This window comes from Semicossyphus pulcher, unplaced genomic scaffold, assembly GCF_022749685.1.
Source record: "Semicossyphus pulcher isolate SPU_LCO1_2020_fin unplaced genomic scaffold, fSemPul1.0.p SCAF_2, whole genome shotgun sequence".
Taxonomy (NCBI): Eukaryota; Metazoa; Chordata; class Actinopteri; order Labriformes; family Labridae; genus Semicossyphus; species Semicossyphus pulcher.
In genome coordinates, this window is record NW_027211693.1 from 24286616 (window position 1) to 24298952 (window position 12337).

Genomic DNA, 12337 nt, shown 5'->3' on the forward strand with positions numbered 1-12337 from the left:
ATGCGTAACACAAGCGACCCTATAGATACATTATGCAAAGTATTTGCGTGCAGACACTAAGGTTTGCAATTTTCCACCGATTACTGAGCTCCATCAGGCTCTTGGCTCATCCTCCAGCCTATTCAGCCTGCCAGGCTCATAATAAGCACATTGGTTTCAGTCTCAGAAATCTTCTCGATCACCTTGGAGACCTGTTTGTTTTGCTCTCTGTTGTGCTGCGATCCCCCGCCTCCGCCATCAGTGTCATAAACATGTATGACACCGATGTGGTGTGATTCAGCAGCGAATTCAAACCACCCATTCACAGCCTGACAACTGATCGGGAAGGACAAACGTGGAAATGACTGGGGAGCAGAAACACACATAGATTTGTAGCCGTACATCACAATCACATGCAGTAAAACAGATCATTGACAACTGAGAGCTACATAAAAAGACAGACACACCCATCAGTGCCTGCACATTGCAACACAAAGAGAAGGTGTTTAAAGCAGGAAAATCTGAAGGGAAATTTAAGCAGGAATGTATCACTTCATATGCATCCTTTGTCTCTTTGTTTTAGATAAAGAGCTCTCTGTGCAGGCAATGTATCCATCTGCTCTTCAGGGTTTGTAATTAACATGCAACAGCTCAGTGAATTCAGGCATAAATTGTCTAAAAAGTGTCATGGGGGAAGGTTCCTCTAAGTGTCAATTCAGCCTGACGCTCTGTAAGGTGAGTATTTCTGATCTGGTTTACGGATGAACTCAAATATTCTCCCGAACTGAGGCTTTGATTGATGTGCGTTCTGACTTGTCCTCTCCTGTACCTGCTCCTGCCTTTTATTCTCATATAAAACCAAACACAAAGATGTTTAACATTTCTAACTGTGTGAAGGACTTTGATGCGTCGCAAGTGATTTAAACTTCAGTTCTCCGCGGTTTGGGAGCCGTTTCTTTTACAACAGAAGTTTTTAGAGTGGTAAATGTGGCTGTTTTCTAAAGAGCAGAGTGTGTGTTGATATCAGGTGAAAGACGAGTCTATAGCTCGTCGTGTCACAACCCCGCCGTCTTGTTTTACCTTGAATCTTAGTCACAGCTTTCAAAGCCGGAGTCAGGTTTTGAACGAGGCTCTGGTGAATAATGGCAATAAAAGTGTATGAAAAGTTAATTTTGAGAATAGAAAGGGAATACATAAGGGAGCACTTGTGGATTTGGATCATTAGGAAAAGATTGTGTCAGTGAGTCAACACTGATAAAATTTGATCAATTCCCAGCGCTGCCTTCCTGCTTGTGTTGTTTCATTAACAGTTCTGCTCTCAGATCCAACAGTTGATAAGCAGGGAGATAAAATATTGAAGTGTTTCAAATATCAACAGTCCTTTGATGAAAAACCTAGTCAAAAATACTAGCCGTGAGTAAATGTTAAGCCTTGGCATACATAAAGTACATTTTGTAACTGTTGGAAACTTTTCTTGTATTGTATCTTCTTTCGCTAATATTTGAATAATGTATTCAAGAAGATAAGTACTGGTTACTAGAGTGCATGTAAACACAAATCTGGTTAGTTAAACACATTTATTACACGGCTGTGTAATCACAGCATTCCGAGGTCTGTTATTTCTCCATAACTGACTGTTGCTATGAAGAACAGACCGTTGCTAGGGATTCGGCTCTAATCACACAATCCGGAGGATCCGAAGTAGTCTGGTAAATTTGATGTTCTGTTTACAGAGGGAAAAAAAACAGAGAAGAAAACAGTTGAGTGAGAGCAAGAGAGGTTTAAAGACACAACAACTGAAGGCTATGACAGAGATCTACAAAACTGAAGACCGCACATGAAGTAAACATTAAACCAAACACAGTATGGGATACACCGATGCTTAAAGATGGCGAATGTGTCATCAGACTCTGACAGTGACGCGACAGAAAACTCAATCAGGTGCTGCACTGATTCCTGCCACCTGTGTCCCCTTGTCTTACTTCACCATCAGGGGAAATGTTTCCATTTAATGTGAGTAAAAACAGCTAGATTAGCTCATTTCAATGCGAGTAATATAAGCTTGGTTAGCTCATTTATTTGTGAAAAATGTTAGCTTTATTAGCTCATTTTAATGTGATCAATATTAGCTTGGTTAGCTCATTTCAATGTGAGTAAAAACAGGTTAGCTTATTTTAATGCAAGTAAAAACTGCTAGATTAGCTCATTTCAATGTGAGTAATAACCGCTAGGTTAGCTAATTTCAATGTGAGTAAAAACAGGTTAGCTCATTTCAATGTGAGTAAAACCAATTAGGTTAGCTCATTTTAAGAAGGCTAAAGAGTTAACCGTTGCTATGGACGCAACTCTCCCCTGAGTGTAACAGACTATTTGTAGACGTAAAATGGAAATATTACCTTTTTTCAAATTTATAAAATAATTTCCAAATCAATATTTTTTGTCAAATTATTTATTTTGTAAGTAGGTAGCTGTGTAATGAGCAGGATAATGCATAGTGAACAGGTTGTCATCACAGAGGAAGCCCTTCAGGGTCAGACAACAGCCCGACTGCTCACTTTGTCAGGGCTCCATTCCGCGATAACGTCCTGCTCACTATAGATTATCCCTTATATGTTCTTTTATACAAATGTTACTTGTGGCTCTGAGTTTGCAGAGTCTGCTGCCCTAATTTAATATGATGAAATTCAAATTGCATTTTGTCAACAGCAACTTTAGTCAAGAACACGATGTGCCCTGTAAACAGCAACCAAGTTTATGGGAACATCACATTACCATTGCTGCAGCTCTCTGCCAACATTTAATGATGATGGACCATTTGCCATGTGGTTATTAGCTTTTATAGTCAGCATATATTTGTCTATGAAACAAATCTGCAGTGCCGGGTGCTGCGGACCCCTGCAGCAGCAGCAGCAGCGTGGGGCTCTGTCTTTAGAAACCCTGTGAAGTCCCAAGGCCTCCGAATCACACTGTGCTCCTGCTGCCTTTGATGATGAATGTGTCATATGAGGGGCGGGGCTGCGCAGATATGAAGGACACGTGGATGTCCAGAGGTACGGCTGCTCCAAGGTACCAACATCGATCTCTCAAACACTTGTGCTGTTTAATGTCAGCGCTGCCCCGAGGAGTTTACTGATGGCTCCCGCTAATCCCCCTTCCTGCAAGAAACATGTGAGGCACGCACATCCCACTGCACTAAAGCTTTGTGCGTGTGTGTGTGTGTGTGCGTGTTATTGTGCGTGTGTGCAGTACAGGCTTGTCAAACTGTCCTCTCACCCTGGTCGTCACAGTCACACCGGACTCTAAACTCGTACCTGTTGCCAAGCAACCAAGACTTCTGTCACACCAGAAGCTGCCCGACATCAACATCGCGCCTGCAGGAGGGATGAATTAGGAGTTTGGAGACATTCCCAAGTTGACAAAAATTGATTGACAATTTATACCGAGTGTAACAGTGAAAAATCACCTTCTCAAAATAGCCCATTTCTCTAAAAGTAACTTTGAGAAATGTCCTACCTGACTCCTGAGAGGTCGTCCCCCCCCCCCCCCCCCCCGTGCCTTGCACTCAGCAGACTCCTGCTCGCTCCTCCGCTCACAAAACACAGAGATGTAAATACTTTGCACCCATGTGACCAGCCAGCAGCAAACAGCTCCTGAGATTTCACCCTCGGTTTCATTTGCTGCTTCGTTCAAACTGATTGTGATTCTCATCAAGGATCTTTGTTCCTTTGTAATGTAAATGAAAATCAGGGGTGGATAAACTTAATGCTCTTAATTCAACAGTAAAATAAAGGAAATGGCTTGTAGACACATCAGAGTCAAGAGTCACTGCTGGAGATGGATTACACGTTTGTTCTGCTGTTTTCTGTTCAGTATGATAATCTTTTTTCTAGTGTTTGATGGATGAGTGGCCCATCAACAATTAAGCACACATACACTTTGATTAGGCATAAATTATTGGAATGAAACATCAATATATTCTAACAGAAGTGTAGAGCTTACAGTATTTATTTTTGTTTAACTTTATAAAGAAACATCCCCTTAAAGCCCCCCTCCAGTGAAAATCAAGTGTTTAACCTTGTAAACATCTCCATGTGGTGTTCTTCATGTGCTACAAGACATATCAGGGGCAACATGTCATCTCCATGGCTGGGCCTGTCTGCTTTTAAACTGCAGTGTACCAAGGACAGGCTGAACAACACGTTTTCAGATCGGCAGGTTTGAGACGTCACAAACCTAAGGAGCCAATCCCGTTAATGGACGGGGTGACGCTATGCATATCATCATGCGCAACCTATGGCAACCACTTCGGCGATGTGCGAGCCAGCTGTAACCGTCATCGTACTACTAACGTTAACATTACTACTACCAAAGACCACATTTTAAGCTAGCTAAATTTTAACAAGTTGCCGCTTAATGATGGCAGAGACGTGTTTTGTTTTCGCGACAGAGGGGGCGGTTGGAAATGTGCATAGTGGGACTATGCAGATTGGGGAATTTTTAACGAGGGAGAAGGAGGAGATGCTGTGGGAGGATTTTTACAAGGTAATTAAACGTATTTTGCAGAAAAAACATATCGGATACAATTTATCATTTCAAGCAGAGCATTTTATTTATGTCTTAAAACATGACTGATGGACTTTAAGCCTTACAGTCAGACTCTTTAGAGTTTCCTGTCCCAGATGAGCTGCTGCAATAACAATGAGGAACAGCCACACAACATAACACTAAATATCGCACACAATCTGAATAAAATAGAAATAAAATTATAAATTTAGAAAATAATTTTCTCATACAAACATGGAAAAGATTTAATACCTAAACAGACCTTATATCAATATGCAATACCAATACGTGTCTAAAGACGAGGAAAAACAATAATGCAAAACAATAACCAGGACAGACACATTGAGATTATGAATATATTCAAACATATAAATCTTTCATTTGGGGATTTTTTTCTAAATCAGCAGTTGTAAGAGAGAGCAACTAGTTTCTGCAGCAATTATTTGAGCTCAAACTGAGCTTTTTTAAAGTCTACAGTAGCTGTATCTGGTTTCATGCAGGGCGAGCAGCGCACTGAAAATCCATGATAAAGAAGAAGCACAGCTGTAACATGCAGCAGAATAACGTTACATTTATCTAAATCTCTTCATCAACATAACTGTTCTCATTTCTTGAAATAGAGCTGAGGAATATGATATTCTGTATAATGTGAGAAGATGTGATCCTCTCAACCTTATCGTACCGCTCCTGGGCACTTTTGTTACCCTCGTGTGGGTAAAGTTATAAATATCAAAGCAGGACTGGATTAATGTGATAAAAACACTGATTTGGAAGGTATTTAATTCACTGGATGAAAAAGGAAAAAAATATGTTTGTTGTTTGCTACTAAACTTTCCATTTCACAACATATATTGATACCACAATATGAAATAAGACACTTTAATAGACATTTTAAACCATATTAAAAACCATACATACATCTACTAGCTGCAAAGTCATACGAACAAGATTTAATCACTTTGGATTTAGTTTAAAAAGTGTTTATTTTTCCCATAAAAGTAATGATCTTTATTTTCCCAAGGATTATAAAAGTAACATCTGATATATTCCTGTGTTAGAAATATGAAAAGGATTTTCTGACTTATTAAAGCAGCACCAGATCAAAGTCGAGCTGCCTGTTTTCGAATGCACGGCCGATCACAAATGCACTTGAAGCAACCTTTCGTCTGCTGCTGTGATATCTGTGGTGTGAATGCCGAGGGATTCCCTCAGTCCTAATGATTTCTCTGCAAGTCTTCATCACTAAAAGATATCAAATGGGAAAACAAACTGATCAGAGAGAGCTGAAGCCGTATCAATAATCCCTTCACGGTCAGGCATCAGAGCTGAGCTGAAGTGAAATCAGAAATGTGTCTGCTTCAGAGACGAACCGGTCGGGTCCCGCACAGCGGAGGCCACATTCAGCAAACTCCCTCCATGTTCCCTCCCGGCCGCTTCAGACGGACGTCAAAGTAACTGTAAGGTTTTAAATTAATAACTGAGCCAGGTGTGAAGTTCAGACATGTTTCAGTCAGAGCGCGCTCAGTATTCAGAGCTCAGGAGGAGGAGAACATGACATGTGGATAACTGTCTACAGCAGACGTGACCTCTGACCTCATCAGACAGGTGTGTTTATTGAATCTGATTCAGTGCAGGAAAGACAAAAGAGCTGCTCCGGCTGACTGTGTGTACGCACACTTACATTTGGGGTTACCGACACTTCTTTGTGTTCTGTGAAGGCCTCCCACGCACAAGGTAAAACACAGCAGTATCCCTACACACACTCACACAGGACCACTTGACTCAAAAGCTCCTTTGAACACAGAGAAGGAAAGAGATGTCACAATTTGTCCTTCCTCTCCTGGTATCAATGTCCAATATCGATCCATCCCCGAGTCTATCGGTTCTCATTACCTGTCCTCAGTAACTTATCTCAATTGTTATGGCTGTGACTGCTTCCAAAGCCCCGGCCGGCTCTCTGTCTCTTCCAGGTCATCCTTTATAGAAGCGGAGACGTCTGGCGAGTCCTAATAAAGACATATCCTCTGCGAACAAATCAATGCTGACAGTGTGTTTGCATAGATTAGGAGTTTCCACCGCACCATGATTTCTCATCAGACACATGATGAGGAGAAGGGAGATTGGCATTTGAGCGGGGGATTGTTGTATGGGCCCGGCTGATTTGATTGTGTTTGCATTTCATCTGCCAGCATTGATGGAAACGATTTTGATCCACGCGTCGCATTGTCACCTCGGCGGCAAACCCTCTCAGGTGGAAAATACATGCATTTCACATTCCTATTTCAATAAACCTCGGCAACCGCCTTATAAAGATGGGCGAGAGATTATATTTCCTGTGTTGATTGAACCGGATGTCAACAAGGCTTCAACAATAAAAACAGAAGATGATGGAGAGAATCATCTAAGGCTACAGATTTGCCTCGTGCTTTATGAAAGTGAATATTTCTTACATGCATCACATTAATAAACTCTTTAATATTCCTTCTAATATAATTTCAACCCCCAATAAGGGAGTATAACCCCTCCTATAACCCACTGCATCAGCTCCTGCTCTCTGCCAATCCTTTGAAATCTAAACACGGCGATGACGTCGTCGGTAAATCTCTTAAAACCATATAACTAATAATGTGTTATGGCACCGCAGGGCTAACCCCTCGCGTCTGTACACCAGCGAGGATTCATTAGTATAAAATATGTATTTCCTGATTGACTAGATCCCGGATTGTAATGTGATGACATATTTAATTTCTGATCCAAGGGGGAGATAAGCTAGGCTAAGCTGAGATGATCTGTAACCTTTATTTTAATACCTCCATACTCATCCGCAGTATTATAGCAGCCAATCACCTCCCTCACACCAGCCTCCACCCCCCTCGCTCTGTCGCTCTACCGCACCCCTATCCCTCCTCTTCTTCTCAGTCCTGTAGGTCAACAACAAGGATGCTGATAAATAGCTTTACCTTTATTCACAGGAGGTCCCTTTACATGCATGACATTTGGTAAAATGTGAAAGCAGCACGAGGCTCGCTGCTGTTTTGTTGTCAAAAACGCAGGTGATTTCAGGACAGAGGCTTCCTAATGGCGCTGGGGCTGCACAAGAGTGATTAAACATGATCTTTAATGGAATATTGAAGAACAGCCCTGCTGCCATTTAAGCAGAACCTGATAGGCCTCTGAGCCGCGGTCTAATGACCAGGAGGAAATAAGAGAATCAGGGGGGGAAGAGGACAATGTAGTCCTAAATGAAGGAAATGGCCTTGTACCACCTGCTAAGCATCGATCAGAAGCCAAGGGGACTAATTGATAATGCATTATTAGCCGCTTCTCTATAATGGGACTTGTATTTCATCCTGCCCTTGATTGTGGGACGGCGGGGGATGGATTTGGCGATGAAGCACCGAAAAACAGATGGCAAGGTGAATTGTTCCCGTGACACATCTGCCAGCGTGTTCTGAGAGGCTTCTCAGGCAGGTCAGCACATCACTGCCTGCGTCCGTGTGTGCGTGTTTATGTGCGGAGGCAGACCTTTCCCGTAGCAACGCGACACTCCTCAGAGTGAGAAGGAAGTCAGAGTGGATTTAATTGAAGCCTGTGTTTGTCTGGCCTTGAGACAATTGCAAGCCTGTTTGGAGCGGTGGGAGTAAAGTGAGGCGGGCAGAATTAAAAAACGAACCAGCTGTGCTGATTGATCTTGCCGATAGTCTCATACAAAGGCCACACTCCTCAGTGTCTCCCACTGTGTGTGAGTTGTATTATTATTTGGAAATGTGGGCCTGTTCCTTTCCAAGTCAGTCTTGACATACAGGAATTGTGAATTACAAAATTATCAGCAATTAGTGGAACAAAAGTGAATGATAATTACCTTTTGTCAAACAACAACGCTGGCGTTCAAATCTCCCACGCACACAGCCGGAAAATATCCCGCGTTAGCCCCGCGCTCTGAAGGGATTGTGTGTTCCTCAGTCTCACAAAGCTTTCACAAGTTACATGTACATGTAAAGACATGTTATCGATGTGCCTGTGCAGTCCATGCCGCGGTATGTTTGGTGAGAGCATTTAAAAGTCTCTGTGGTCATGTTGAATATACCATTCTTGAATGGTATTACATTACTGGTTCATTCCTGCTACACAGTGTACAGTACTTCAGCTCTGCAGCAGGATTGAAACATTTTCAAACTGCATTTCCAACTACATTTCCAAAGGCGCACAGTCGTCTGTGTACCTTTGTGGAGAGCTGCTGGTGCTGAGAGCTACATGGAAATATTTGCTCGGCTTCATCTACAAGTAGTTCTGAGCCTTCCGTGCCCTAACCGAGACGTCTGAATAAAATGTGGTCTGTATGCCGGGATGAAATGCAGCACATGCATTACCCAGGCCACTTGTACTGCCCTTATGTTGAGCAAATAGAGGCCAAAGTTGCAAATGTGCTTGGATTCCACAATGTGCCTCAAAATGAGCCGTTTCTACACGGTGGGATTGAGAACGGGTGCCGAGAAGAGCCGGTAAACTTCGGTTGCTTTTTTTTTTATTATAGCCGAGAATTCGATGTTTTTCTCATTTTCTGTTTATCACTAAAACAATTTTATCCTTCAGCTTACCTCCGCATCCCCTGGAAATAAAAGACGTGAGAGTTACGCAGACAGGAGGAGACAGAGTGGGAGTTTGCGGTGTCAATCAGCACCTGCTCGGCTCAAATTCGTTTAAAAATAGGGGGATCTGGGAGGTGTAGTGAGGGAGCTGACAGCTAAATAGTCCATGGAGATTTTTGATAGGCAGAGGAACTCAGCGGCTGACAGTTAATGCTTTGTGTGTTTGGCCCAAAGGAGCCTTTCAGTAAAGGTATTTTACACACTCCTGGAACAAACATCAGCTCACCGATCTCCTCCTTTTAAACCAGAAGCTGCAGGGTGTCCTGGGTACGGGGCAGTAGTGCGGTAGTGAAAGGACTATTTTATGCGGCGCGGGAAGAAGACTAGCTTCTACCTCCAAGAAGTGATGTATAAAGTATGAAAAGGGAAACTGAACATTTCTCTGTAAGCATCACAAATAAAGTGAGGGGTTGTGGGATGCTGCTTTTATAACCAAAAGCATCTAAACTTAGTGTAAACTGTACTTTCAGAGTTTTCTGCACAGTCTCAAGTAAGCAGATGGAGGCTTGTCTGTGTTCTTTGGGTCAGGTGGGTGAGCGAGTGAAAAACAAGCGGGCAAAAGTGTTCTGCCTCGTGCTTCAGGGAATAAAAACCCAAGTCAATTATCAGCAGGCTCCTGCCCACATACAACACTTCTGGATTCAGCATCGTGTGGTCATTCCGTCCACCACAAACACACACACACACAGAAAATGCAGAGGCGAGTCACATGTGTTCGAGGCATCCGTCTGACAGGAGCCGCTGCTCAATGAGGCGTGCTGACAACAAGAAGAGCAGCAGTCCCGCAGCCATCAGGAGGCAATCTGGAGGATTTTATGCATTTTCAAATTAATAATTTATCCGTTCACGTTGTTGTAGTCCGAGAGTTTGTTTTTCTGAGGATGTTTGTTCTTTCCTTTCTTTTGTGTCTCCAGAGATCACAAACACGTATTAAAAGGGCAGTCAAAGGGCAGATGCTTGCTTTCAAGTGTTCAATCACAGGACGGTTCACGTGCATATTTAAGAAGGCGAGAAAGAGGAAACGAGGATTGGCACGTTGTTGGTGTCGAGTGAATCTTTTCCTCTTCCCTCTGGGCTCGTTTGTGTCGGAAATTTAATTTAATCACTTTAAATGAAAAGGCGGCTTTTCATTGCTTCCATCCTCTTAAATGTGATGATTTGCTGGTTTGCTTTATTTCTGACGGCTTACTGAATATCTTAAGGTTTGCTGAATTCGTCACCTGGAGCTCTGGGAAATAGTCTTTTAAAACAATTCACGCTCAGTAGATTAATTCATTTATTAATCAGGAAAATAATCATTAGATCAATTTGTGATGGAAATTGCAGATAAATGACCCTTTATGGGTTCTTTGCAATCCTTTGGAACGTCGTCTCTCTCGTCAGACGTCATTTCTGTGAAATATTCCCCCTCCAGTTTTTCACATCTGCATCTGTGCATATTCTCCTCCAGCTCCCAACATGGTAACTCTATCAAACAAAGCCCAGGGGTCCCTTTTGTACTTTCATTCCATTTTCTCCATTTTTTCCAGCGTCGGGTTATTTATAAAGTCCACAATTCTCTGTTTCTTGCATCAACTATATGAAATATTAAAACGGTCACATCTGAACAAAGAAATGAATATTTAAAGACTCAATCCGTGTTCAGTCTGCAGCACTTCATCCCCTCATGCGTCACATTGTAGTCGAATCTGGACCCAACAACAAGGTTCGCAGTGGATTGAGAAGCATGTAGAGACTCGGCATTATGTGACCACCAGGGCCAAAAGAATAATATGTAATTCTTAAGGGGTTTAAAGCATATAGACGGTATGTTATATGTTTTCAAGGCTACATTGTGAAACATGTGTGTCAGAGAACACAGCTATGTTTCACTGTGTGTGAGGCTCGTATGACCTTGTATGTCTTATTCTGCTATGAGACATGGCAGGTATGTTACCATTCTGCTGTGTGCTCGAGAACTCTCTAGCTTTAAAAGTGAAGCTGATGCAGAAGTGCCTTAAACCTGCATTCTTTCTAATGGCCAGCAGGGAGCGACACGACTGTTTACAAAAGATGACCCAACGTCTGAGTTGATTTATTACATGAGGTAACATTTTCCTAACAAATTTATGGTCTTGATTGCTAGTTTCAAGTCTTCTTTGATACCTCATGATGTTGCTCACCTAAGTATTTGTCCACTTTAGAGTAAAAGTAGACGATAAAGCAGGGTGTACTTAAAGGGGGGTATGAAGCTAATTTCAAGCATATTTCACTCTGTAATACGTGTGGAGTACCTTAGCATAATTTACAGGTCAAAAAACATTGTGGTGCTCTGTGTAGACTCAGTCAACTCTGTCCCTTTAAGAAACCCCGCCCCTACAAGCCTACTTTCTTCTGATTGGCCAGCTCTCTGAAGCCTGCTGAGGAAAAAAACATGTTGAAAAAAAACTGTGTGAAACCTGGCGTTCACAGCAACTGAGCTGACAAGCCTGGGGATTACTCCAACATACTTTAACCTACAGATTTGAAACTCCACACACGTTTAGTGTGAACATCCAACATTGTACAATTCTATACATGTCTTAAAAAGTAAAGTAATACCCCCTCTTTAAGTGCGCTGCCACCGTTGATTGACAAGTTGTTACCTCGGTGCTCTGTTGCATCTCTTACATGGTTGACAAAGTGTTTCCAACCCGTCCAAATATGGTCATTTCTGGTTCCAAAAAGCAAAATGGCAACAGCCAGAATGTCAAACACAGGGCCTCAGAAGGAGGGGTTCACAAACCAGTGCTTGAGAACATGATGCTTGAGAACCATCTTTGTGCCTTTTTTATGTCAGATTTGTGGGTATTACTTTGTCCTATACACACGCTCAGGAAAGACTGACTCTGAGACGCACAGCAGTTTTTGTATCCACATGGCAGCACAATGTTGTCAGTGAATATCCAGAGGTTTCTCATGATGTTTAAGGTCAGTGAACAAGCGAAAGCAGCCTGGTTCTGATTTTTCTTCATCAACATTTTGCCACTTTTCTTGAAAAGCAGGAAGGTCTCACAATGATGAAGTGCTAAACTGTGCAAGTTTGTAGCAAGGAAAAGAACTTGACTTTGAAGTGAAAAGGTACATTTTCCCTGCCTGGTACAAGGTGTTCAGACTGACACCGAATA

The 12337-nt window shown here is 42.3% G+C and overlaps 1 protein-coding gene across 1 annotated transcript in view; it reads left to right on the forward strand.

The window, feature by feature from the left end:
* Positions 1 to 12337, forward strand: part of unc5a (unc-5 netrin receptor A) — a 137501-nt gene that overhangs the window by 72892 nt on the left and 52272 nt on the right. The window lies entirely within an intron of this gene.